The 26451-nt window shown below is 35.4% G+C and overlaps 2 long non-coding RNA genes across 3 annotated transcripts; both read right to left on the reverse strand.

Moving 5' to 3' along the window:
- Positions 1-7886: 7886 nt before the first annotated feature.
- LOC136843865 (uncharacterized) lies at positions 7887-13903 on the reverse strand. Its single transcript, XR_010854704.1, has 2 exons — positions 12871-13903; positions 7887-10228 (listed from the first exon to the last, which is right to left on the reverse strand). It is a non-coding gene; the product is annotated as an uncharacterized lncRNA (long non-coding RNA).
- A 267-nt stretch (positions 13904-14170) lies between these two features.
- On the reverse strand, positions 14171-26086 carry LOC136843866 (uncharacterized). Of its 2 annotated transcripts, none has more exons than XR_010854705.1 (4): positions 25973-26086; positions 17526-18445; positions 16750-16883; positions 14171-14902 (listed from the first exon to the last, which is right to left on the reverse strand). It is a non-coding gene; the product is annotated as an uncharacterized lncRNA (long non-coding RNA). The 2 variants fall into 2 exon arrangements; XR_010854706.1 differs by lacking the exon at positions 25973-26086 and adding an exon at positions 22998-23208.
- Positions 26087-26451: the final 365 nt, after the last annotated feature.

Here is a 26451-nt window from a genome sequence, read left to right on the forward strand (position 1 = left end):
GCCTGAAAGTATTCCACAGTAGCCTTCCACTGTACTGTATATTGCCTACTAGAACTAGGCTACAGTGCTAAGAACATTTCCTTTTTTCACATTTACCACTGGGATGTTCCTACTGCCGTTACTTAAATGACCAACAAAACCTCGGTAGAAAGAAAAAACTTCATTCAAAGTTCACAGCCACTGACTGTCATACCTCAAGACTTGGCAGCTGACAAAACCCGTTTTCTATGACTGTAAGCCCGATTTTTTTTCGTCAGTATTCAGGATGCCATACGTAACATTATCATATTTCGTAAAAAAGTAACAGTTCTTGAACTTTTTTTATCTTTTACTAGATAGTGACCCCCAAGGGTTTTAACCCGGTATGCATCCACCTTTGCAGCGTGTTTAGTAAAAGCCCGTTGGGGATGACCGTAAAAACATAAACAAAAGACTGTAAATATCATAAAGATAATGACCCCCAAGAAATATTAGTCCTAGATAACAACCCCAAAAACCCTTGGGGGTTACTATCTAGTAAAGATCCAGTTTTATATATATATATATATATATATATATATATATATATATATATATATATATATATATATATTATATATATATATATATATATATATATATATTATATATATATATATATATATATATATATATATATATATATATATATATATATATATATATTGTCTGTTAGTCAAAATCAACTCCGAGACTCATTCCTGTTGTTGTGACTTATTTTGCATTTCCTCAGTTTTTTTACTCCAGCCTGAATATACAGTCAACTTTTACATCGAAAATTTCTAAGAAAATATTAAAACTATATTCTTGCCATTGCATTACAAAACACTCCTAAACCAATCCACTTTTTGGAAAAACTAACTCGCTAACCCAAGAAGATTATCCTCAAATTAGCAGGCTTTCCAGACAAAACAACTCAGACAGGCTTCCCAGGCAAAACAACTCAGACATAACTCCTAAATTAACTCTTGATATGGATTAAATTTAAGCTAAAAGACTCTTTTGCCAAAAAGTCAAAAAAAATTTCCAGCCAAAAAACGTGCAAGACGAAAAAACTCTCCCAAACAAATGCACTTTCTAGGCAACGTTCTTTCAGATCAACATGCACACACTTTATTGGTATTAACTTCCCCCAAATAACACTTTCTAAGTAAACTCACAAACCAATATGTTCTAAGCAAAATAAATTTCAAGACTAGCACATTCTCTAAGGAAAACAAACTCCCAAACTTGCACATACTACATGGAAAAACCAGTCAGAAATAACCATTTTTTTTAGACAAAAGACAATCCCAAACTGACTCTTTTATGGAAAAAAAACTCCTGAGCTAACACTCCTAAACCAATCCACTTTTTGGCAAAAAAAAAAAAAAAACACTCCCAGTATACCAGGATTCATTGATAAACTCCCAAACTTACAAACTTTTAAGACATAAAACTCGCCAAATTAATACTTCCTGAGCAAAAAACACCCCTGAACCGACATGTTCTAGGAAAAACTCCCGAACACACTAACCTACAGGGAAAAATTGCAAAGTAACAAGTTTTTCAAGCAAAACTAACAACTTACAGAATCTCCTCAAGTCAAAAAACTTATGAACTATCAGTTTCTGCACAACTCACAAACACACTTTCATGAACTAAGACTAAGCATAAAACTCGGGAACTGACTGATGAACCATTCACAAACAGATTTTCTCAGCATAAAACTCACGGGTCATGAGACACCATAAGCCAAATAATGAACATGCTCTCGAATAAGAATGACTGACACACTAACATACATTTCAATAGACTAATCTCACAAGCTGACAAACTAGCTGAAAGACACAAACTGACAGACTATTTAGCTAAAACCAAAACCTAACAGACTTTCTGGGAAAAAATATAAATTAACAAGCTGTCTAAAAACATGCAAAAATTTCAGTATTTCCAGCAAAAGCCCACAAAGTAACAGAGTTCATATTAAAAACATACAAACAAAAGGTCTAACAAAAAATACAAAACAGCTTACTCTGCAAAACGAAACACACACACACACAGTCTAACACACTTCCAGGACAAAACACACACACAATATGACTTCCTAGCAAAAATACTGAAAATATACATTCTGGCCAAAAAACACCAACAGTTCTTCTAAACAAAACACATACACACAAAACTAACACATTCTCGGCAAAGTCCCACAAAACTATAGACTTTCTAAGAAAAAACCCAAAACGGACTTCATAGGAAAAAACTCAAGTTCAGACGTCCTGAGTACAACTACATCACAAGCTGGCAAGACTTTTTAACGATATTTCATAAATTGCTCTCAAACCATGACATTATAGCACACCAACACACTTCCTGAAGGCAAAACCATAAAAAACCAAGACTGTCTGAAGACGAAAGTATCATGAAAGACCTCCTGAAAGACTAAACATTACAGTGTAACAGATTTTGTAAATTGAACAAGTGAAAAACCATGACGAACAATATGAATGCAAAAATTTCACGACATAAAACTCCTGAATGCAAAATACCAAAAAAGTTTTTGAAACCTCTTAGTGTTACCAATTACCAACCTTTCTGAAATGTAGAGTATTACAGAGTTTCTTAATCCAAAACTCTCATGAACTGACAGACTTTCTAAACCAAAATGTATCAAAACCTAAGACTTCCTGAAGCTCGACTGATCATAAAGGTTTTCTGAATTCTCGACTTGTTTCAAACACTAATACTTTGCTTTACTTTGCTGTAAACCTCGTGCCATGATCTTAATTGATAAATGAGGACGAACTGCAATTCTATCACCGGTAAATAAGTAAAAAAATGCGCCCAAGTTTCTTAGGCGCAATCGAGTTTTCTGCACAGCGTATAATGCTGTAGGAAACTCTCAGGCACGGCCCATGAAACTCTCAGCCGCGGCCCGGTGGTGGCCTGTGTTGTTGGCACCTATAGCGGTGCTAGACGCACGATCATGGCTAACTTTAACCTTAAAATAAAAAACTACTGAGACTAGAACGCTGCATTTGGTAGGTTTGATGAATAGAGGGTGGATGATTTGCAGCCCTCTAGCTTCAGTAGTTTTTAAAATCTGAGGGCCAACAGAAAAAGCGCACACGGACAGACAAAACCATCTCAATAGTTTTCTTTTACAGAAAACTAAAAACAATCCTAAATTAACTCGATGAAGGTCTGAAGCCCAAATTACTATCAAAGAGGAGCATGCAGACTGATATACGAACAAAAATTCTCACAAACTAACACAATGATAAACTCTGCCGTCGCAAAATAGAACTACCGAAATGCAAAACTCAAGTCAATAAGAGTAAGTGGTTTCCGAATACCAGACTCCTTTTTAACCATCAAATTGTTGAATACTAAACCGAACGGTCGCCATCTAACATCTGAATATCACATCTATTAGCCCCTGAAAATATCTGAAAACCTGACTTTCGCCAAACAGCTTTTCGAGTCAATTTACGTCGTGAAATTAACTCTTTCTTGGCCCAAAACTGGACGGTCATGAAGAAAGACTTACCGAATCAGAAATTCCACCATGGTCTGCCTTTTAGAATCATATTCTAAATCTAAACATTATCAAGATTTCTTGATCACCAAAATAGTACTACCAAAAACTAAGTGAGCAACAATCACGCCCCCTTACTAACGCTTCTTAAAACCAAACTTTTCTCATTTGGCGCGAACTTCAGTCAAAAACAACCTGAATCCTAAATCCTACTTCTTCAGAAGGCTTCCTGAAAGTCTTTGCCATATAAATATTGTCAATTTCGGCATTTGCAAAAGTCCAGAGGATCAAAATTTTTTAAACACCAACACGAACCGAACGACATCTCTGTAAACACTGAGGAAATTCATAAACTAAAGAAAATTCAAGTTACCCAAGACCAGATATATAACGTAAAAACATTTGTCATTGTGATAAATTCTAACACTACTTGCATATCAAAGGCCACTAAAACTTTGAACTTGACAGTACTGCACAACCATTACATAACACCAAGTTAAAGACATATATTTTTAATTCTAGGTTCTGTGGAATATTTTCACAATTTCTTTGCCAACAATCCTTCAGAGAAATCCAGAAAACACCTGAAATTAATTAAAATCATCCTATTTTGAAGTAACTATCCTTTATATTGGCATTCCATATAGAAATAAATTCTGTAAGGCAAGGGCAACTGTTTTATGCAAACATTCACTGTCATCGGAATTTTACCTAGCTTTCAATGGGAATTACTTCATATCAGTTAAGCCTTCAACTTGAAAGCAACATAAAAACGTAGACAGTGTCCTTTTAGCCGACTGGATAACAGTGAAAACCGTTGTTTTTGAAATTCAGTTTTTTCCTTGTGCAAACACTTAGATATTCTACAGAACCACAAAACTCTCAACATACCTTTTAGCACGGCATTTAAGAATATAACAACTTTCCCAGTGGGGCAAAGTCTTCAGTTACAAATTACATTATCAGATTTGTCAACCGTTTCTGTCAATTCTAGGCCAAACACATCAAAATTCCTCCCAGATCCGCAATGAACCCCTTATTAGTATAATTACTGACTATGTTATGAACTTGTAAGGTCTTTCACACAGACTTCTAAAAAAGATAATTGGCCATTGCGGTATTTAGCCCTCCTTTATGTCAGGTACACGAATGAAATGTTAGCCCTCAACGAGGAGGCATTTAGGTCCCAAGCTGGTACCCCATTTTGAAACGACGGCATGTGTCCGAAATATAATTAAAAGTAATGCTATATCACCGACCAAAAGGATAACTTTAAGTCTCTAATTGTTTTGAAATTATAATTTATATATCTAAAGACATCTGGCTGGATGTAAATTATATGCAATACTTAGCAATAATGCTGAAAAACAAAGTTTCTTGTAAAATCCCATAAAAGAAAAACAAGCAGCATGTAACAGAAGCAGTCTAATTCTCTTCAGCAAAACCGGAAACTCAGAAAATAAACTTATTATACTTAGTAAATGTTTTGCAAATTAAAATATTCCTTATCACCAAATGTTCATGAACTCGGCCAGGAAGCAGGAATTTAAAAAATGGAATCTAATAATTAACTTTAAGCTAAAATAGAAATTTCCCAGCAGTCGCTATTTCTTGAAAAAATAATCGAGGAACCAGAAGTCATTCATACCGAGTATTTTCACGTCCAACTCTACGTATTAATTTCACTCAGTTATCCATAGTAAAAATAAACCAGTTTTAGATATAAAGATTTCCGAAGGAAGATCAAATAGCCATATCCATACACATTTACAAATAAAGTTTTCCACAGAGCCCTAAGGTAAGAATTGTATCGGCTACAAAGTCAATTGCACAAAGGCTAACATATTCTAAAACATATGCATCTAGCCACTGGTCATTTGCTCATTGTTCCTCGGTGTTCTATGAGAGAAATAGAACACACATGTTCTGTAATTTGATGTGGTAGAAAGTCCTGTGGAAAGCAAATTTAAACCGAAAACAAAATGTCAAAATGCTCATAAATTGTAGGTTTTCTTACACGTTACAGAAGAAAAATGAAGCACGGTTTTTTGTGGCCATTATACACCTTTTGATACTAAATTCTGGTGGCAAAATCTACGGGCTCACCATACCACATCACGAGACGCCATGTCAAGCAAGCATTTTCCTACGTACAAAAACAGTCATAAAATGAACGTTAAGCCTAGGCTAGTCTCATCGGTAACCTTGTCCTAAACCCCCTAACTCTTGGGCATAACCATCTTTCACATTAAAAGGGACTGACTCTTCAGCAGTCACAGAGAAAACGGGAATACATCTGGCAGAGCACAAGGGAAGAAGAGCCTTTCCCATCTCGGCAATCAGCTGTCAGCTTAGAAAACAGCTCTTTGAATCGGCTTCGAAGCTTGACAAACTGACTGGTTACCTCCTGCTGAGGACACTCCCTCCCCGGGTCACTGCAGTGCTGACCCCATGGAGTCCTTTATTGTAAATCTTTCCAAATTTCTATCTACAATCTTTCCAGTTTTCTTTTTACACAGTATAAATATTGAGGACTTCTGTACTTCAACTTCTCTTAGTGAGCAATAATTCATACTCTTTCCCTTGAATTATCAGTTATATATTTATGCTTAACGATACTCCTTATGTTCTAACTCTGTCCTTAGCACTAAAAGCTGGAAGCCTTTCCTCTAAACAACCATGACAAGAAGAAACTCGACTTAAATCACGACACGAGACATTAACTGTTCAAAATTTACGTTAGATTTTTAACTGTTCAAAATATACGTTAAACTTATAAATTTACCTTTAAAAGAATACACTAGATACAATTATATTCTTGTGAATTACTTGGAACTCCTAGTTTTTGTTAATCCTTTTTAGGCTTTCTTTGTTGTATTAAGAGCCAGCAAAGGCTCCTAGCTACCCCTTAGTTACCCATCCTAACAAAATGAAAGTTAAGGCTCTTGATGAGAAAGTGAGCCAAAGGCTGAAATACAGAAGTCCTTGTACAACAAAATCAATGTCCATTTTAGTATTACAATACTCTCTCAGTATTCAAATATCAGTAATTTGATCTGATCAAATTTAAATCAATAGGAATTGCATAGAATGTATCAACAATCACATACAAAGATATATGTTTTAAGCAAAAAAAAAATATATCCATATGTCAAGACACTGCTAAGCATCAGAAATTTAAGAGTTAATGAAATCTACAACCCAGAAATGAGCATGAATTCACAATCGTCTTAAGTAATCCATAGTTAAGATATACATACATACATTGAAATTATTTTACTCCTAAGCAGACAGCTCTCAAGCGTTAGAATTGCCCTTTTGACAAATAATCAAAATATTGTGACATGAATTTTTTTAATCATTTCAAGGGCAAGCGTACAATAGGAAAAATCCCACGATTACTGAATATCTTCCCTTTGCTTCCATCAATTCCCTTTAGTCTCTTACATTTATTTAGCTGATCAACTCCTTTAATTTTCTTCTTTCTCACGCCAACCCCAAGCTTTGTTGTGCGACCCTTACAGAGCAACAGATACAAGAGCGTTGAACTGCCTCGTTAAACAGCTTAATAGTAGTTATATTTCATTAAATACCAATTGTCACAACTAAGAAGTCCACCCTACTGAAATTACAGCGAAGACCTAAAAATGTCGAGTATTTTGTCAAAAAATACTGGCTACTTTTCAAGATTATCTACTTGAAGATAATTATATCTACGTAACATTAGCCTGAATGAGTACTTCTCAGTTTGTTTATTAATTCATGCACGCCATAATAAAACCCTCACGAACAAGACCTCTCCAGAAAAGGGATCCTATGGTTTAATTATTCATTTATACATTGCAAATATTGTTAAAATACCAAACTTTCAGTTTGGAATCTTCACATACTAGCAATGTCTTGAAATATGCAAAATGCCATGATAATAATGATCTTGATAAGATACACAGCTGTACTTAGAATATTCATTTTTGATGCAGTTTATGTTTGATGTTAACAACATACATTATTTTCATGGCAGGCTTAGTACAAATTCATGACGTTCGTATTATCGCTTAAAAATTACTGCAAATCCTCCATTTGTTAACAAATCTAAAATGAAAATTAATCTAAACTCCAAGTATTTCTTATCCAGAAACGTAAACACGCAAACACTTTGGTCTGTGATATCCCCTAAGTATCTACCTTAACCTTCAAATAACCTGAGTCTTTAAGTACAAGAACTTATGTTTAATATAACAATAACACTAGACCTACTAGCTTTTGTGAAATTAATCCTAAAAATTAACTTGGATAAAATGCAGTAATTACGAAACAAACTTGGAACGGAGACTACGAGTACACAAGAAGCTTTAACCTTAGTCCTTACTAAGAATAAAAACCAGTTCAATATTATTCATAAGACATACTGGTTAAAGTTATCAGGAATCACTTATACTCGAGTCGATTGTTTTTACCTGTTCTATGAAGGTAGTACATCGCAGGTTGTATGCAATACAACTGTGCATAACATAACTACACTTCCGTCCACCAAAAAATTCCATACAATTAGTGAAACTTATTCATTCTGACTTATGAAGTTACTTGATATTTATCGTATGTGAATTTCACGAAAATTATTAGAAATTAGAATGACCTATTTACCTCACGAGAGCTCGGGTGGATAATCTTTGTACCCAGATGACTTTACATTGAACAATTAATGACTGGATGCTAGATGGGTATGTATGATAAATTGAGAATTACCTGACAATTGATATTACATCGAGTTAACGAAAAAATAATATCCTTAAGCATACAAGAGACTACTTGATGTGCACTAGACAAAATATACCCACGACTACCTTTAGACAGAAATTAAAGTATTTAAGTAAATGGCCACGTAACCTTGAACATGGTGAAGTACCTGATTACTGATATTAATTATTTTTATTTAAAATCCATGGTATTAAACTAACGAGGTTTTAAGTTAAAAAGAAAATAAATAAGCCATGTATCTAGGAGTGTACTGAGTTTGAGAACTAATATTGAACTGATTACGAAACTCCAGTGGAAACGTGTCCTAAAACATGTTAAATTATTTGATAGCAAATATTAAGCTGCTAAGAAATTTAAGTTTAAAACTAGGTATTCTGAAACACAATGAGCCATCCGATAACTGATATTAAACTAATAAATTCACTTAGAACCACAATGTCATGACAGATGGCATTAAACTGCAAAGTCTTATGTATAAAAAAGCTATACATATATCCTGAAACATACTTTGCTGGTTCATTGTTTATATTAAACTAATATGAAATCTGGCAAAAAAAAAAAGCATATTCAGACATACCAAGATATTGACAGGTGATATTAAACAAAGTAAACAAAAAAAAAACTATACTCCGAAACACTGAGATAGTTGATATTTAAATGAACTTTAGGTAAATACAGAGCAATTGTATGCATAATTGAATAAATTGATACCTGAAAGTAAACAGCTATAAAAAAAAAGATTATGCTGAATCATGCCGAGCTATTCTCGAAAGAAATATATGTAAAAATATTTATCCTGAAACATGCTAGACAAACCTATGCGTTAAGATTCTAAAAGTTTTTACTCTGAAATGACAATAAGCCATGCTGAACTCTACTAAATTCTGTGTCAATTGGTACTGTTATGGACATGATAAAGATTCACAGAATTCCACAGACTTAATCTCTAGTTTTGGTAAAGAAAGGAAGGAAAATGTATAATCTCTATATAATATAGCAAAACTAATCTCGGCAAAATATATCCATTACTAACTTCAAACTAATATTAAACTTATAAGACTTGGTATCAGTATAATTAATAAGTACTTCATTTGTTAGGCTTCCTTGATTTTTTGGTAGTCCGTCTAGTTATGAATAGTTTTATGGCAGAGAACGTGCTAGGTACTTACCTTCGTAGGATAGGTAATATTTTCGAATAAAGTACAAATAATTCCTGATAACTTTTCTCAGCATGTCTTATGGATAATATTGAACTAGCTGCCTTTTAAAGATTCTCTCGTACATCTCGTAGCCCCAATTCCAAGTCTGTCCCAGTTACTGAATGATATCAAAATTAATTTAGAATTGATTTCTTATTAAGCTTTTAGGTCTTGCGTTATATTAGTTAAGCATAGGTACTTATACTAAGAGACGGGTTTTTTGAAAGCTAAGGTGAATATTTGAGGGATATTAAGACAGAAGTGTTCAAAATGTTGAAATGACAATAAGCAATAATGAACTCCACTAAATTTTAGGTCAATAATCACTTATGACCCTGATAAAGAATGACAGAATTTACAAACTTGACCCCCTGCTAGTTTAGATAATGAAAGGGGGGGGGGGAAATGTATAATCTCTATACAAAAAGCACAATTATAACCAGCACTAATGATAATCTGGTCATTGTCCTTGCTTTATCTCTTTCATTGCCAACAGATACCATTGTGAATAACCCTCCATTCCGGCAAAATATGCAAATTCAAAAAAAAAAAAATGCTGTTTCTTGAAGCGAATTCTCTTCTTTCACAGCAGACCCTTCTGGAATTCCAAGATGTGATTGGTGGCTATTCAACTTGCCCTCTGGAATTCCAAGATGTGACTGTAGCTATTCAACTTGCCTTGTGAATTCCAAGATGTGACTTGCCACATTCAGTCTTGCAAGCTGTATTCGATTCTCTGAAAAGACGAGAAAGTAGTGTTACATCTTGCCACGCTGAGTGAGGTCTTTTGGCTTGCGAATTATAAAATCATGGCATTTAGTCAAAACCAGGCCTCAAGCACCCTATACAAAGAGCCCTTTTAATAACTGGGAAAGTGAGTCTAGGTATCTAAGACTTGTGATAAACGGCTTTAGTCTTTCATCAAGGAAATTTTACTTTTACTAAGTCGCGGCTATAGAAACTACATTTTCACCGCAATGCATATTTCAGTCTAAAAAAAAAAAAAAAGGCAGAACTTTCCTTCTGTGAGTTTAAACCTGAAGAATACAATAAATAGTATCTGAATCAGTTGTTTGATCATTATTATTGCTACTTATGCCTAGCACAACCTGTATAAGACCATTTCCACATTTTCACAATGTGCTGAAACTCATTAGCACCAACAATGTCCCACCAGTGTCTGATTTGTCCCAGATTCTCTAAGTATGTATTACTTTACTTGGTTCCATTAATTTCGCAAAAGAGTAGTCTACTGGTATTACTAACTTATCACAGTACATGTCAAATAACACACAGTTTCATATAATACACCAGAGGTAATCCACAATAATTCGGAAAATTGCAGAGATTACCAAACCAGTAAAGAGGGCTTGAGAATTATTCCACAATACCAAGATTTCAGGAAAACGTTATAAATACTGGAAAGCTCTATTTTCTTAGCTCATTCGCCTGTTGCCATTACTGATACTTTTTTTTTTTTTTTTGTTTACACCCTTTTTAAGAATACTCCAAGATCTACTGGCACTGATTGTTCATTAACTTCTGTTTCACCTTTCTTATTTTCACTATTTGTTCGCTCGAGACAAGTCCAAAATTTTAAATTGCATTTATTTTCAGTTTCTATAAAATCATCCTCTATATCTGCAGTTTCGGCTCCATCTAAACGTACGTCCTATTTTTATTGCGCCTAAGCACTGTAATATATCTCCTAATAGATTTCCCAACGACCATTAAACGACTGTTGCGAAACTACACGATTCTTTGTATTATTTTCTTCAATATTCGTAAATGTTTCCTTCAGGAACTTGCAAACTATATATATAGCCTTAAAGCACAACCGATAAAACCTTGGAGATATGTTCACTATATTATTCATGAAGTCTATAGCCAAAAATTTTACCCCTTATCACTTTTTTTTACATTTTACAAAATTCAATGGCTTTATTTCAAAGATATTTACTACAGACTACCCACTCGTGCAGCACATTATTAGGTTCCCGATACTTTATTTCTAAAAGCCCCATATCTTGACTCTGTAAAGCCACACAATTTTACAATCATTCTTAACTGGCGTTCATAGAAAACAATGGTATTTCACTCAGGTTCATCGATGTCTTATCTTTAATTGCTGGGCATCTAGAAGACAGGTGGGTCTTGACACACTCAAGTATACAATGGGCACGGCCTATCATCCTTTAATTATTGTGTACTGGTTGTTATTCTCCAAAACAGTCTGCCTAAAAGAGGGAAACTTAATCAGGTCCTGATAACGTCACTTCAAGCCACTTAAGATATGAAAAGCCTTGAAATAAATGTACTTTTCAATGCACCTAAAGCTGCTGAGCCAACATCAAGTTGCTAGAAATGTGAACTAACTTCTAAATGATACCAACATTTCCAAATTAACATCCTTTCAAAGCATAACCATCTCTTCATATAAAAGTAATTCATATTTCAAAGGTGTATATCTCAACTAAATATGCTTCATTAAATTTTAAAAAAACAGCTGCAACGTAGCTAAGATCAATGTGGTAGCGACTACTTTCTTTAAAACCATCCTTTTCTATGAAGAGAAAATTCACTAAGTTCGGATTTTATTGCATTTAGTTCATAAGCCCTACCTGTAAAGGGTGGCTGGCTGTGCTATTTAGATTACATGTACATGCAATGAACTTTTACAGCATAGTTCTCTTAAGTCAAGAGTAGTTTATGCGGTTATCTTAACCTGGCAGTGACCTTAGATTTCTACACAGACTTTTCCGTAAAACTTTCTGAGTTCCTTCAGAGAGATGTTCGATCTAGTCATTTTCATCACCTGACTCTTTAGGCCTAACTTCTCTCCCTTCCTAAGTGATCTGGATATAAACCTATTCCTTTTCAGCAGTTCATTATTCCTGAAAATTTGGACTGTCTTGAATGAGTCTTCTTTGGTGTACAGAAATTCGACCCTTTTGAGGGAGAGAACGTTTGTTTTCCCCTACAAAAATGCTGGAAGTTACTATAACTGGGAATGAGCACCCTTACACATCATAAACTAAACGGCTTTTCCCTGCAGCAACTAAGGAATTGTTATTTTTTACTCTCTGAGCAGTCCATTCTCAGAGTCAAATTCCCATTGTATAAGTCTTGTACGGATAAACTTCATTCTCATGATTATCTTCAGTCTACATTCCTTTTAGCTACTCCGAAATCTCCATGTAGTACACTATGAGGAGCCTTTAAATTCTTGCTTCTTTTTATGCCACCTCTTGCGTTTACTTTAGATCCCTAATACCCTGTTCCCCCCAAAAATTAATTTAATGGTTCACCCTATTCGAACGTAAGTCTCCAAAGAAACTACGATAAGACTTAATATTAAATAATTACGCCAACACTCACCTAAGATAATGCAAGTTTCGATGGCATAACTGATAGGCAGGTCTGTCTCTTCCTGGTGTCGTATTTGTACGTCCCTCTATTTTGGCTTATCGGGCGATTATCTCCGTTTGTTTTGATTGACTGTATCCTTGTTCTCTTGAAGGAACCACCTCACCTTTTGTCATGAACACTTAAAATTTTTCTCATTTTCTTCAATATTATTGAACACCCTAGGTACCATGTCTTCAGAAGCTTTTGTTGAATATTTTCATTTCAACCTGATTCCGTTAACCCATACTCATCCATGCACCTATGTGTTACTGCTCTTAGTACTGGAATATTGTATTTCTTGATGGTTCCTTTATTATAAAATACTCTGAACAGCCACGTACATCAAAACAGTCTGATCTACTGAAATGTCTCACATTTCACTAGCCTCATATTCTTCCTCCACCGCAAGATATTTCTGCTCATCTAACTTAGGTACATGCTAAAATCATAGGCAATCCTTAAAGCTAATTTTCTCCTTACCTATAATTTGTATATCGTTACGTGAACGTGTTTCCTTATGCATTATTATACCAGTTCCAAGATCTAAAGGGTTACTCTTTAAATCTTGATCAGTTCAGGTGTTGACAATCTGTTTGTATATTTCTACAGTTTTGCTTAACCTTCGATGAATGGTCAAAAGAATATCGTGTAATTTGTATCTGTCTCGATGATCCGTTGTCGTTGAATACAGTTTCTTCAAAAGAGGCCAAGTTCTATTATCCCAGTGGAGGCAGCATTTTCCATGAATTAATCCATTGTTCCTTATTATCAATGGTGAGCGCGCGCACACAATTTTTCATCTGGCCTCGTTGAATACTTAAACTTTTCCGAAGTTTTTATGTATCAAAGTGTGCCGTTATTTCTTGTCTTGCTTGCACTCTATATTGTCTTCATGAGCAGCCTCTGTACAGTAGTTCTGAATTGTCTTCATCAGCAGCCTCTGTACAGTGGTTCTGAATTGTCTTCATCAGCAGCCTCTGTACAGTAGTTCTGAATTGTCTTCATCAGCAGCCTCTGTACAGTAGTTCTGAATTGTCTTCAGTCTGTACAGTAGTTCTGAATTGTCTTCATCAGCAGCCTCTGTACAGTAGTTCTGAATTGTCTTCATCAGCAGCCTCTGTACAGTAGTTCTGAATTGTCTTCATCAGCAGCCTCTGTACAGTAGTTCTGAATTGTCTTCATCAGCAGCCTCTGTACAGTAGTTCTGAATTGTCTTCATCAGCAGCCTCTGTACAGTACTTCTGGTTCATGGTTCCTCAGGGCTTACTCCACAAACTCATGTGTATCTGGGAGCAAATATACTTGATATAGTTCTTGCTGGGTGTGTATTTCACTTGTTACACATCTATCTCTTTCCCATAAACTAACCAGTTTCCCTCATGCAGTCATGAGTTTACCTTCAATGCCTTTCTTATAAGCCGTAGTTATTTATTAGTTTCTTGCAACTGAATAAACGTTCTGTTTTTGACTTCCTCTTCTTTCCATCAAGTCAGTCCTTACAGTTTCCCCTAATGTTTGCTTTCAGACTTGGCATATTTACCCTGCAAGTTTCATTTAGAGGCTGGCTCTTGCATTTTTCGGTAAACCTTTCTAACTATTTCTCTTCATTCCTCGGATTTTTCAATATAAGCCGCCTTATTTTACTTCTTAATTTTGTACCCCTTACAAATTTATATTGGGCCTTTCTTTACCTCCGATTTTCTTCTCTTTTTCATTGTTTCTTTTTCCAATGTATGTATTGCCGATCTGCATGGTTTATCGTATGATATCAATTTTAATTATATCTGATCTTCAAGTTCCAAGTGGTTATCTTTCAGAAATGCTATGTTCTCTTTGTCATCATCACCATCGCCACCATTTGGGACAATTGATATAATTGTAGCTGTTTCTTTTTATCATAACCATTTATCGTCTTCCCCTTCATTTTTCCCCCCATCTTGTAGCATTGTGTTGAATAATTCCATGAAAGAATGAGCGTCTAGGAGTAGCCAAAGTAATGAACCTGCAAATAAAAAAATTCTCTGTAGGAAGCAAAACATACTTAAATATTTGATAAACTACAAATTTCCTGGATGCAATTGACAATTTCACCGACATCCCTCCCTGAAAAAGTGTTGGGGCAGGGGGGGGGACATTGATTAAAATAAGGAAAATAATTCCCAGGACTATACGTAATGGAGTGTTATTTGCAAGAAAATATACTACAAGATCCAACGAACACAAACTCCTCTTCCGACACAGCATTCGAAGAATGTTTTTAATATATTGTTTTGCCCGACAAGACACTTACCGGCAAGATTATTCAGCTGCTGTTGTTATCAATAAACTTATAGTATTACATCAGCCAAAAGCTGTTCAGTTCGGATGTCACTTGGTACAAAAATTTTGAAACTAAATATCAAATTCCTATGAACTGTACACGATATTTAGACCTAATTTCCTCGATGAAACTTATTTTACTATTTCCCATGTGGTACTTACACAGGTAAGTCAGAAGAACACTATTATTTTGAGTTCCATCTTACAAAACATTATACTGTTAAAAGTTTTCATTGAGATTTTTTCAGAAAAAGTTTTGGTTGAAAAACTGAAAAGTAAAATGGTAAGGTTTTTCAACCTCATCCGTGAAAACTTTGAGGAACCTTACCACAGACCATTCTGTAATATCGCGCAATCCGTAAGTTTTAACAGTGACAAACCATCTTTAAAATACAGGTTTCCCTTTTCTCTTTTACCAACAACTAGGTCAGTTAACAAAAAATATTACTTCATTTGGTTGTCCCGCCCCATTTTCAGAAATGCAATATATAAACTATATGGTGTACTTCTTTTACATATTCAATGTAGGCTACCTGAGACGCGATCAGTCATCCGCAACAACCAGGCCCTAAGAATTCTACAGGTCTTTTGCAACGAAAAGATAAAACTATGAGCCTGTCCTTTCAGGAACCATCCATGCATACCAGTATGCATAACAATGAATTTAATTATAAGTTGCTAGTACCCATTTAATACCTCGGCTCTGTTTTAGGTTTGAGCTGAAGATTTTAGGCTATGCATATTGCATATAATGTAAGGACCGAGTATGATGGTTGTACAATACGGGTGTCAAACAGAGAGAGCACAGCATTCAGAAATGATAGACGTACCCAGAAAGTAGTTAGGGTCATTCAGTTATTTAAACGAGCACAGCTAACATAATAGTGAAAGGTGATGAGTTGTAAAATGAAATATGTAGCATAATTGAACAGGGGTTCCCTTTAGCAAAGACGATTTATCAAAAGAGACCAAATGATAGATGATGTCCCAAAGAGCCTTTGATTGTCTTCCATTAGCCCTGTTAGAAACCTCTCAGAGAGTAGAGAAGTGACTTCGTGTTGCATTTATGTCCTAAAATACACCCAAACACAGGTAACCAAAAGATTCAAATCATTTAGCAATTTCATAAGTTGAGTGAGGCAAACGGAGTCCATTTAATGAAACATTTGAATTGAATTCAATTCAAAACACTCTTGAAACTGGGTTAGAGTGCTTGCAAAGCTTGGTGAATCTTGTAGTTATCACCTCCTCCTAACTGATTTTCGTTCTAACTGGTTGTAAAACTATTCCGCCACATGTCCAGTTTTGCTTTTTTTGAAATTACGAAAACCCCTGAATGGAAGGGAGACGGTCAAAATGCAGAAGAAACACTAACATATGATACAGTAGGTTTACATTAAGGTTAAATATATTTCTATAAAGAGCAAACTGAAACCACTTTGCTTAAGAAAACCAGACTTTAAAAGGTAACCGTTTCCTAACGTTCGTGGACTGGCTAACCGACAACTACCGCTGACAACTAAGACAAACCTTGGCATTTGTGGTTGGTCCTACTGTTTGCCCTTCTCGGAGCATCGTGTACAGATGCAGTTGAAATCTTCTGAGGTTAAGGTAAATTGCTCCAAAGAAAATTATCCGTTATGTTGAGGATGACCGCCACAGACCTGTAAAAGAAATTCAGTCATTAATTACCTTCAGAAACCGGTCGAGATTTTATATTTATTTATTTATATATATATATATATATATATATATATATATATATATATATATATATATATATATATATATATATATATATATATATATATATATATATATATATATATATATATATATATATATTATATATTCATGATGCTTCAATGAGCTAGCTTTTAATTATTAGCTTTTGATACCATGGCTAAAAATAACCATTTTGATTCTACGCAATGTGTCATTCAGCACGAATAACGAACATCGAATCAGAATCGAAGGATGAACCTGGCTTACGAGAATTAATGTTCTGTGGAAAACATCAAGCTTGGCATTACCACTTTTTACAAACTACACAACAACACGTTCAAACAAAATCTAAACGGAGCCAGCTCCTGAAGGCAGTCACGTGTAAGTTATTTAATTTGACTTTCAGAGACTTTCCAGCGATTAACCTATTTAAATTCAGGCTCCATACTTGTAAATACGAGTAAAATAATGGCATTGAATAAGTGTTTTTTTTTAATAAACAAAACAGAAGAAAAAGTCAACTTCTTAGCACTGGTATCAACCATCCAGCCACACGAGTCGTGAAAAATACATATGCTTACCCATTTCATAATATCAGTTCTCTGTTCGCTGGTCAAGCTGAGAGAAGGAATGCCATTTTGAAGTGCCGGTAGTAATAGTTCCTGCGTCCGATAGTAGTTGTAGAGGTGGTAGTCGTAGTAGCAGTAGTAGTAATAGTGTTTTGGTATGTAACGGCTCCATGTCTCGTTCTAGTTTGCTTGTGCTCGTTTAAGTCGTTTTGATACATCTGAAACGTCGTTTTGATGCACCGTCACTTCGATACGACTCAAGTCGTTCCGATACTAGTAATCTAAAGAAGAAAACTTTTTTTACAGACATTACTGGATTTGCTTTCACATAACCGCAATTTTATACCAACAAACATTTAGCCATACGTTATAGTGTACAAACTTATTTCTTAAAACAAGGCCGAAGTACAGTAGTCTATATAAAATCTAATTATCGTGTACATTCCACAATTATCCTTGCTCAACAATTCCGTTCGCGATGACTTCATTATATATACTACACCAAAATCTCAATCAGTCTCAAGTGATAATTTCGTTACTGAATTCACTACAAAAAGCAAAGTAGGATTAAGTTTTTAACAGAGTAGTTGTAATGAATCTCGCTCTATGAATGAAATGGTAAGGAAAATGTTAACGCTAATAACAGACAAAATTCAAAATACCATTGACTAACAAAAACTCTTTGTAGGAAGGTTTTTTTGTGTTCTTTAAAGGAATTGGATTTGGTGGTTCAATCGTTTTATCTAAATTCAACGCAGTGAAAAAGAAAGCAGTATTGCGCTCCAGTAGTCGAAATTAACCCCATTTTCTTAGTAACCCTATTTTCTTTAGTTCTATTGAAGTGATCTAGACTCGACTGATGTATCGAAAGAGATGTATCGAATCGACATTATGGATGTATCGAGACGACTTGAATGGAAACGAAGTCTTGTCTGAAAAAAAAATTATTCTACATTAATTCCTGAATAGAAAAGAATGGTCAATACAATTGAATTGAGATGAACAAGCCAGTATTACAAAGAAATAGAGCTATTCAATTTCGAAGCTTTGGGGCACTGAAAAACTTACAATGCTTCATATTGCTGTAGGACATAATTCAGCCTTTATTCAAATCTGTTTCAAATCCAAACCCAGTTATAATGATTAAACGTTTAAATACCCTTCATTAATGTTCAATGAAGTGAAAAATTATCATTATTTTCTGATATTAAACACGATCTCGAAATTATGATAGTCCAAAAAAGTCTGCCCACATGAATTTACAATTCTGACCGAATGGGTGACAACGGCTGTCACTTCATCACTAAATACTGTTTGAAGACAAAAGTAATGGTCAGTGTATCCAGATTTAGTAGCCTTTGTTTCAACTCCCATTTAACGTAATGAAATGAAGTGCATTCAATTGATTAACCTACGTTAATGATCACGGGCATTTTGTGGGGGGTGATTTCTTCGTTTGGCCGATGGTACAGAGTGGTAATGTATGAGTTAAGCTGAATATGGACAATTTCAACGAAAACTGTAGCCTTCTCTGATTAATTTCAATTCCAAATGCAAGTTATATTTTCAGATATAAACAAGTTCCTCTGTCAAAAAGAAATTCTATATACACAAGCCTCATGATACATATATTTGTAGTGTTTTCCAGCTAGACTCAAATCATTAAAGTCTGCGCTCAGTCCAGCCCAGTTTAAAATAAACTGACGTCACTCTAAGTCCAATTGAGCTAAATTGAATATAGGATTTAGGCCACAGGCCAAGCACTGGGACCTATGAGGTCATTCGGAGCAGAAACGTTAATCGACAGTAAAAGGTCTGAAAGGTGTAACAGGAGGAAAACCTCGCAGGTGAGCTGTGAATCAATTGTTAGGAGAGGGTGGAAAGTAAGATGGAAGAAAGAGAATTTGAAAAGAGGTACAGTAAAAGGAGTGAAAGGGGTTGCAGCTAGGGGCCGAAGGCACGCTGCAAAGAACCTTAAGTAATGCCTACGATGCACCGTATGAGGTGCACTGACGGCATTACTCCCCTACGGAGCACTCAAGTCCAAAGATCAGTAACTTTTGAATACCTAAAATATCAAGTGTCTTATTAATGCTGCGTATGTTTATAAAGGTACTCGTAGCCTTGAAGTAAATAATTTCCCTTGGTGTTGCTGTATGTCAGTTTTAAGTCGCAACGATCCGACAAAACTAACTAAACCGGGCAATTGAGGCATCTACAGTATAATTGAGAGGGGAGGGGAGGTAGGGGGCGCGTTTCGCTATAGGGTAATATATCACTTTTGAAATACAGATTTTGACTAATTTATTTACGTTGAGGGAAATTATCTCCAGCGATATTCTCATCACTAACTACGACTACTTCCTATTCAGGTTTTCAAAACTTATAGATTTGCCCAAATATTGCATGTTCCTGTAATTATTATTTGCACTGAGGCAACAAAAAGTTTAAGAGAATGTGGAAAAAGAATAACAAAAAAAACCTTGATAAGTTTACAACTATGATTCATAATGCTTTAAAATAAGTTTAGAATAAACTGCTATCCCCTTTGGAAAGCTTAGAAAACAACTCGTGAAGATAAGGCCTTTTAAATATTTTGAAAATCCTGTTCAACTTCTTGTAATTCAGTCAGCAACTAGAATATGTTAATAAATACATAAACTAAAATTAGAATTGTCAACTAACACTGGAAAAGTCAAATGACACTGGAAAAGACAATGAATGATAAAAATTTAGACATAGCTCTTTTGAATATATAAAGTCTCATCAGTAAATGGCGGATGAAACAATCCTACCAAGTAGCTGATAAGGTTTATGATCACCACCACAGGCAGATGACCCTAGGTAGAGACTTCGGTCCTGCATAAATATTTTGCTTAAACATCCATGAATGATCAAATCAATCCAGTAAACCATATTTCTTACATTTTCCTAAACGTTACTTTCTGTAACTAAAATCGGCCCCCCCCCAAAAAAAAACAGCAAACAGCACTAACGTCTATAATAGTCATTTCAAAGATTTCGCAGGCAGTCTTCAGTCAACTGGGAGCAACTTTTGTCAGTGATATTTAAGATACCCATTTGCTTTTTGTTCGCTATTTCGGCGGAATCACAAAGTATATTCTTTGCCTCTGAGGTATAAGACTAAATACTGTGTAACATACCACTCCTGCCAGGAAGTGCCCCATACACAAATTCATGTGGAGAAAACCTGTAATCTTCATAACTGGCTTTGCAAGTCATTGTCTTACTAGTCACTGTATTACCATTGAAAAAAACTCAGCAGTTAACAAAAAAAATTGTTTGCATTATTTTGACCAAGAAATCCATTGCGAAATTTTACGGGAAAAAATTATTAGGTCCTCATTTATAATATTCTAGGTGTTTAACGCTGTTGCTTCATTGCAACTTTTTATTTAAGCAGGGTTGACCATGTACAAATACTCGAATCTTCAAAAAAAAAAAAGCCAACTGAACTAATTACTGCGCATAGTTGACGATTCAATGGTCTAGGGCAATTTAATTTAGCAATTTATTAAAGTAAACAAATCTTCATTCCACACCCGGTATAACTAGAGACCTACGCACGTTTCACAGACTGCTCAGGAACCAAGAGCCTGTGTCAGAATAAACAAACACTCACTGCTCTCAAAAGGTAAGCCGTACAACAAATACGAGACGAGAGTTCCTCGCGAAATTTGCGTTCTAAATGACCTTTTACTTATCCCTGTACTTAACAATGAGTTCTCTCAAGAATATAATAAAATCTGTTGCCTTCATTGCAGACATGAATTATTTCATGTGTTTAAAATTGAAATAAACCTATTATTAAACAATAACAAGAACAATATTGCCACTAACATAACCCTATTCCTCGTTGGTAAAAGTATGGGAAGTTTGCGAAATACACATTTGATGAAGTAAAGCAACCGCAAGGTTTTCTAGTATTGTCTCCATTTAAAAAATAGGTGTCATTATTGGTTGAAATAACCATCTTCATACAAAAAAAGAGAAAAATTATCTCAATGCAGTGGAATAGGCTACTGTTGACATACCTTTAACATATACAAGTAAACAATGGCCGTTTTGTTCCTTTCATTTGTGAGTTTTCCAACGTACGGTCCTAATATTGCTTAACCATAAGTGTCTTAAAATAAAAGGCCCATAATTGTTTAAAGTTACCAAATGTCATTTTTTATCAGATTATTAGGAAGGGTCTTCGTTTTCTGGGCCATTAGTTTTTCAAATTCAAATTGTTCTACAACTAGTCCTCTTAAAAAATGTAGACTATTGCTGAACTATGAATCTACAAATACATTACCTACGTATACATCCTAAAGGGTAATGTAATAAAGACCACTGAATTCCACTTGTTAATGGCCTTATAAATAGTCGCTGGATTCCGTTAGAAAAAATAACACGAAACACAAGACAATTTTGACGTACAGTGAGAACCACTCCTTTATAGTACAGCCTCATATACCCGTACAAGTTATTCTTTGTCACCTAAAAAAAAAAAAAAATTACAGTTTAACCCCCAGCTACGTTCTATAAATTCAGATCCCAAAAGACCAAAAATTTCAAGTACAAGGTTTAAGCTAAAATGAAGATTAAATGCCTACATTCTAGTTTCGAAGCAGAAGCAACTTTTGTTATGGACGAATGTCTGTTCACCTAACTAGAATTGCACTTAATTGTTTAATAATACCGAGCTCTACTTTCCTGCATTCTACGCTGCATAGGCTACAAAGCCAAACTTAGTCCCCCACCCCTTTCAGCAGATTTACTTGTAACACAAGTTACTGGAAGCACACTTAAGAAACCATTTTGCATATACTTGCAACAAAAGCAAGCTAATCATCCATAGCACAACTTGGTTTTATTTGTTACTGTTAAATGTATTAGTTCGAATATAATCGCCATATTAACTAAGATATAATAGCTATAAAACAATATATGAACTTTAATAGTACCGTCATTTGCAATGTTTCCAAGGCTGCCATTTTAAACTGTCAGAATATGAAGAGTTACCCAACGAAGTAAAATATCCAATTTGCGGTTTACTTTCATTAAGTATACCTTGACATGGGCTAGGATGTCTTAGGTTTTTTTCTAACTTTAGCACTTCGTAGTTTTAACACCGTAATTTACATACAGACCGTCAACGTAAACAGTGACAATTTCTAACTACTTCAGAAATAGTCTGTCTTTTTCTCCTGCTGAATGTCCTCTTAGGATAATATTCAAGCAAGCATGCTTATTTATCAGTCCCTTACCACAGAAATGACCTATAAAAGGTTCAACAGCACCAGCAAATTTTACAGATTTCCAAAGAACGGCGTCTCGCCCTTTTTGAAAGCAAATACTAAGAGGTTTCTTTAAAAAAATGCTAAAACAATGGCATAAACTTCAAGTAAAACTGCAGCATATACTTCCTCATTTGATGCCACACTTCAACAACGGATTCAAAATTCACAGCTTTACCTCTTTCACAAAACACTTATGTATCACTCCAAGACTAGCCACAGGAACTATTGATCTCACCACAGCATAACTGGCACCCACAACTAGTTAGTAGATACACTGGAGGCTATTGTTAGAAATAATTGTAGACTGTGCGTTTCAATATCAGAACACCGGCTCTTCCAGTGCAAAATCAAACACGTTGTAAGTGGCTAATACCTTGCTGGAGACTACCACACCTGGCCGATTGACAGAGAAACCTGTTACGTCATAGGTCAGGCGGTGGAGCGAGCTACCAAAAAGGGAATGAGGTTATTAAAAGCCACCAGCTCGGTATAGAAATCACATCTCACAGCTGTAGTCCAATAATGGTTCGTCGATCAACTACGCAGGAGGAAATGAAAGATAGATCAAAGGAGAAACGGTATACAAGACTAGCAAATAAGGATTTAGCGTGTATGCGCGGATGAAGTAAAAGGAAAAACATATTTAATGACGGGGCAATATTACTCCAGTCCGAAAATCTTTGAGGAGCACAAATAGAATAATCTCTCTCTCTCTCTCTCTCTCTCTCATAGGGTACCATCAGCTTCAACAACTATTTACCCGAGACCACTTAGGGCAGTGGTTCTCAAACTAGGGGTACTTACCCCTGTGGGGGTAATGAAGCCGTTTCTGGGGGTAACGAGGCACTTTCTAAAAGTAATAGTTCTTTGGAGGAAAATTCAGTAAATACCATGTTTCCCATTAATAATGCAGCAATAATTCTTTATTTTCTATTAATTACCAAAGAAATAATGCTTTAATTCCAATCTGTAATAAAAGGAACAATGCTTTAATCTTAATTTTTTGTCAAATGAATAATGTCTAAAATCTAAAATCTTTATTTCTTAAGACTGCAGTAAAAGTAAAATTAATTTCTCACATATAAAATACATTAGAGAAGAAATTTTTTTTTCTTTATATTATAACTTCACGTAACTGAAGAGGAATGGGGTAGGAGTAATGGTGATCTATCACGCCACTGCACTGCCGGGGTAGGTAACGATACCAACAAATTTGAGAACCACTGACTTAGGGAATTGTGCAGATGATTCACTCCAGAGATAATCGTCGAAATAAGCGAAGGTCATACGGTATAGATAGCTTAGCTTTCCATATAAACTGGCTACCAAAGATTAAATTGATAATTTACACAACTACGGCTTCATCGACCAATACTAGTCACGACGCGCATGCAGGTTATGCTTAAGGCTGATTCACATTATACCATCACGTCAAAGACACATCACGTCACGGTCCCATCAGCCGTGCCTTGTATTCACACAATCCTTTAGCCTACATTCCCGTTCAGTTCGTGCCCAACATCAGCGACTCAGATTTAGCGTTAAGAAACTTGCATAAGCACCGTCACGTCACGTCAAAATATTCTTTCCAAGAAAACGTGTCGTGATGTAACGGTGGCCGCCGTGTGCTTGATGGTGTGAACAAGTCCATTTGATTACATGTAAGAAATTCTCACGTACTTTGACGTGACGTAATGTGTCAGTGACGTGATGTCATAATGTGAATCAGCCTAACACGCCTCTCCTATACTTGCGCTACGTGAGAGAATGTCGGTCTACAGAGAGAGAGAGAGAGAGAGAGAGAGAGAGAGAGAGAGAGAGAGAGAGAGAGGACGCGAATGAATGAAAACGCTCTCAATTCCTAATTTATTTACGGTTAGAAGCGAGAAATTCCTGATTTTTCCTTCAAACCCTTGACTAATGAAATATATTACTGGCGGGTGAGGCTGCGGATTCCAGCTGTCACGGGTAGTCGTAAATTATGATTAAAAGCAATTTGGAAAGCTTTGCTTTAATTACTGACAGATGATACAGAGTTTTACGAATGTAAATAGTTTGTTCATGGTCCAGTATGTGTATAAATTTGCTGTATGCACAGTTCCAATTCGTGTTAGAGTTCCGCGTATTTCCCCCCAGAGAAAATGGCAAAAAATCTACACAATGGCCTTCCGTGACTTGGATGACCCTGTTTACAGTAAGTCATTCCGTTAATAAAGACAATTTCCTTTTCGTACTAAAACCTTAAACATTTTAGTTAAAAACCGTCCCGAACTGGGATATATAAAGATCTTGATCACACATTTAAATGAATTTTGAAAAAAGTGGTCCCATCCACGAAAATCCGTTTCTTATATTTCAACAAGCAATTTACCTTTGATCATGACTGTTCCTCTTCTTACCGTTTATAGCAAATTCAACAGGTAATTAGTCCTTGTTACCTTAGTCACTGATTTTATTATGCGAAGTCGAGACACCTGCTCGGTAAATACTTAGCCTTTGGTTGCCACTTTACAGTAAATAGGAAAATAGTAAGACTAAAACTTAATTCATTGTCGTCATCGATTCTGAATTTATCGGTCGAATTGTCTCGTCTATCCATCATTTTCTATGCCTCATTTAAACATTAAATGTTTATTTTTAAACACTCTTAGCAATTCGAGACGAAACATATTTAATCACAATGTAACTGACAACCTGTGGTAAGCGCCGTTATCAAGATACAGTGTATTACTTAGCTGTACTCTAACTCCACATAACCGGAGAACGGAAAAGACTGTCGGAAGTCATAGCTGTTGAATTCAAGTCCAACGGTCCACTTCAGGCCTCTCATGCCAGTCACCGCCCACTCCGATCATGATGAATGATTTAGCCTGGACTCACAACACGCCTACGTATAAGACCTCCAGAATTTTCACCAGAATTTGGAATCTCAAAATACTGAAGGGTACATCAATGGCCATGAAGCTTCGAAGGGCATCAGCCCACACAGAACTTTGAAAATGTGCGAGATATCTTAAATTTTACCTACACAACACTCCTTTCGGTGGAAGTTTTTACTAGTCAGTGGCTAGTCCAACCTTCATCGTTTCCAAAGGTAAGAATAAGACCCAAGAGTGTAAGAAAAATGAACTTGAAATGCATTGTCCTCACCCAGGCCTTGTCATTTAGTTCACATTTTCTTGCGGACACCATTCTCCTTGGTGTTTACAACTGCACTCACGCTGGTTCTTTGAACTGCCGGCAGGGATAGTGGGTCTGTCAAAGAATGGCCCTGGCCAATCCGAGGCCTTCACGACAACCAATATTTGTATTGCTCACTTTCATTGGCCGAAACTTTTAGCTTTTGGAAAAGCAATTATAAGCTACTTTCCCATTGGTTGGTGAAACCAGACCCAACTTTCTGAAGTATTTCTATAGGGACCATTGTCCTTTGATAATGAAAGTATGTATGAATAATTTATGTACATTCAAGTACATAAGTGCACAAGTCAAAAGAATTTATTGATGAATATATAAATACTGAAAGAAAATATAGAATAACAAGGAAATTGCGAGGTAGAAATGTGAAGAAACGAAATCCGAACTATTTTCAAAAATATTCTCATATATATAAGTATATATCATTACAC

Source organism: Macrobrachium rosenbergii, chromosome 12 (assembly GCF_040412425.1).
Source record: "Macrobrachium rosenbergii isolate ZJJX-2024 chromosome 12, ASM4041242v1, whole genome shotgun sequence".
Taxonomy (NCBI): domain Eukaryota; kingdom Metazoa; phylum Arthropoda; class Malacostraca; order Decapoda; family Palaemonidae; genus Macrobrachium; species Macrobrachium rosenbergii.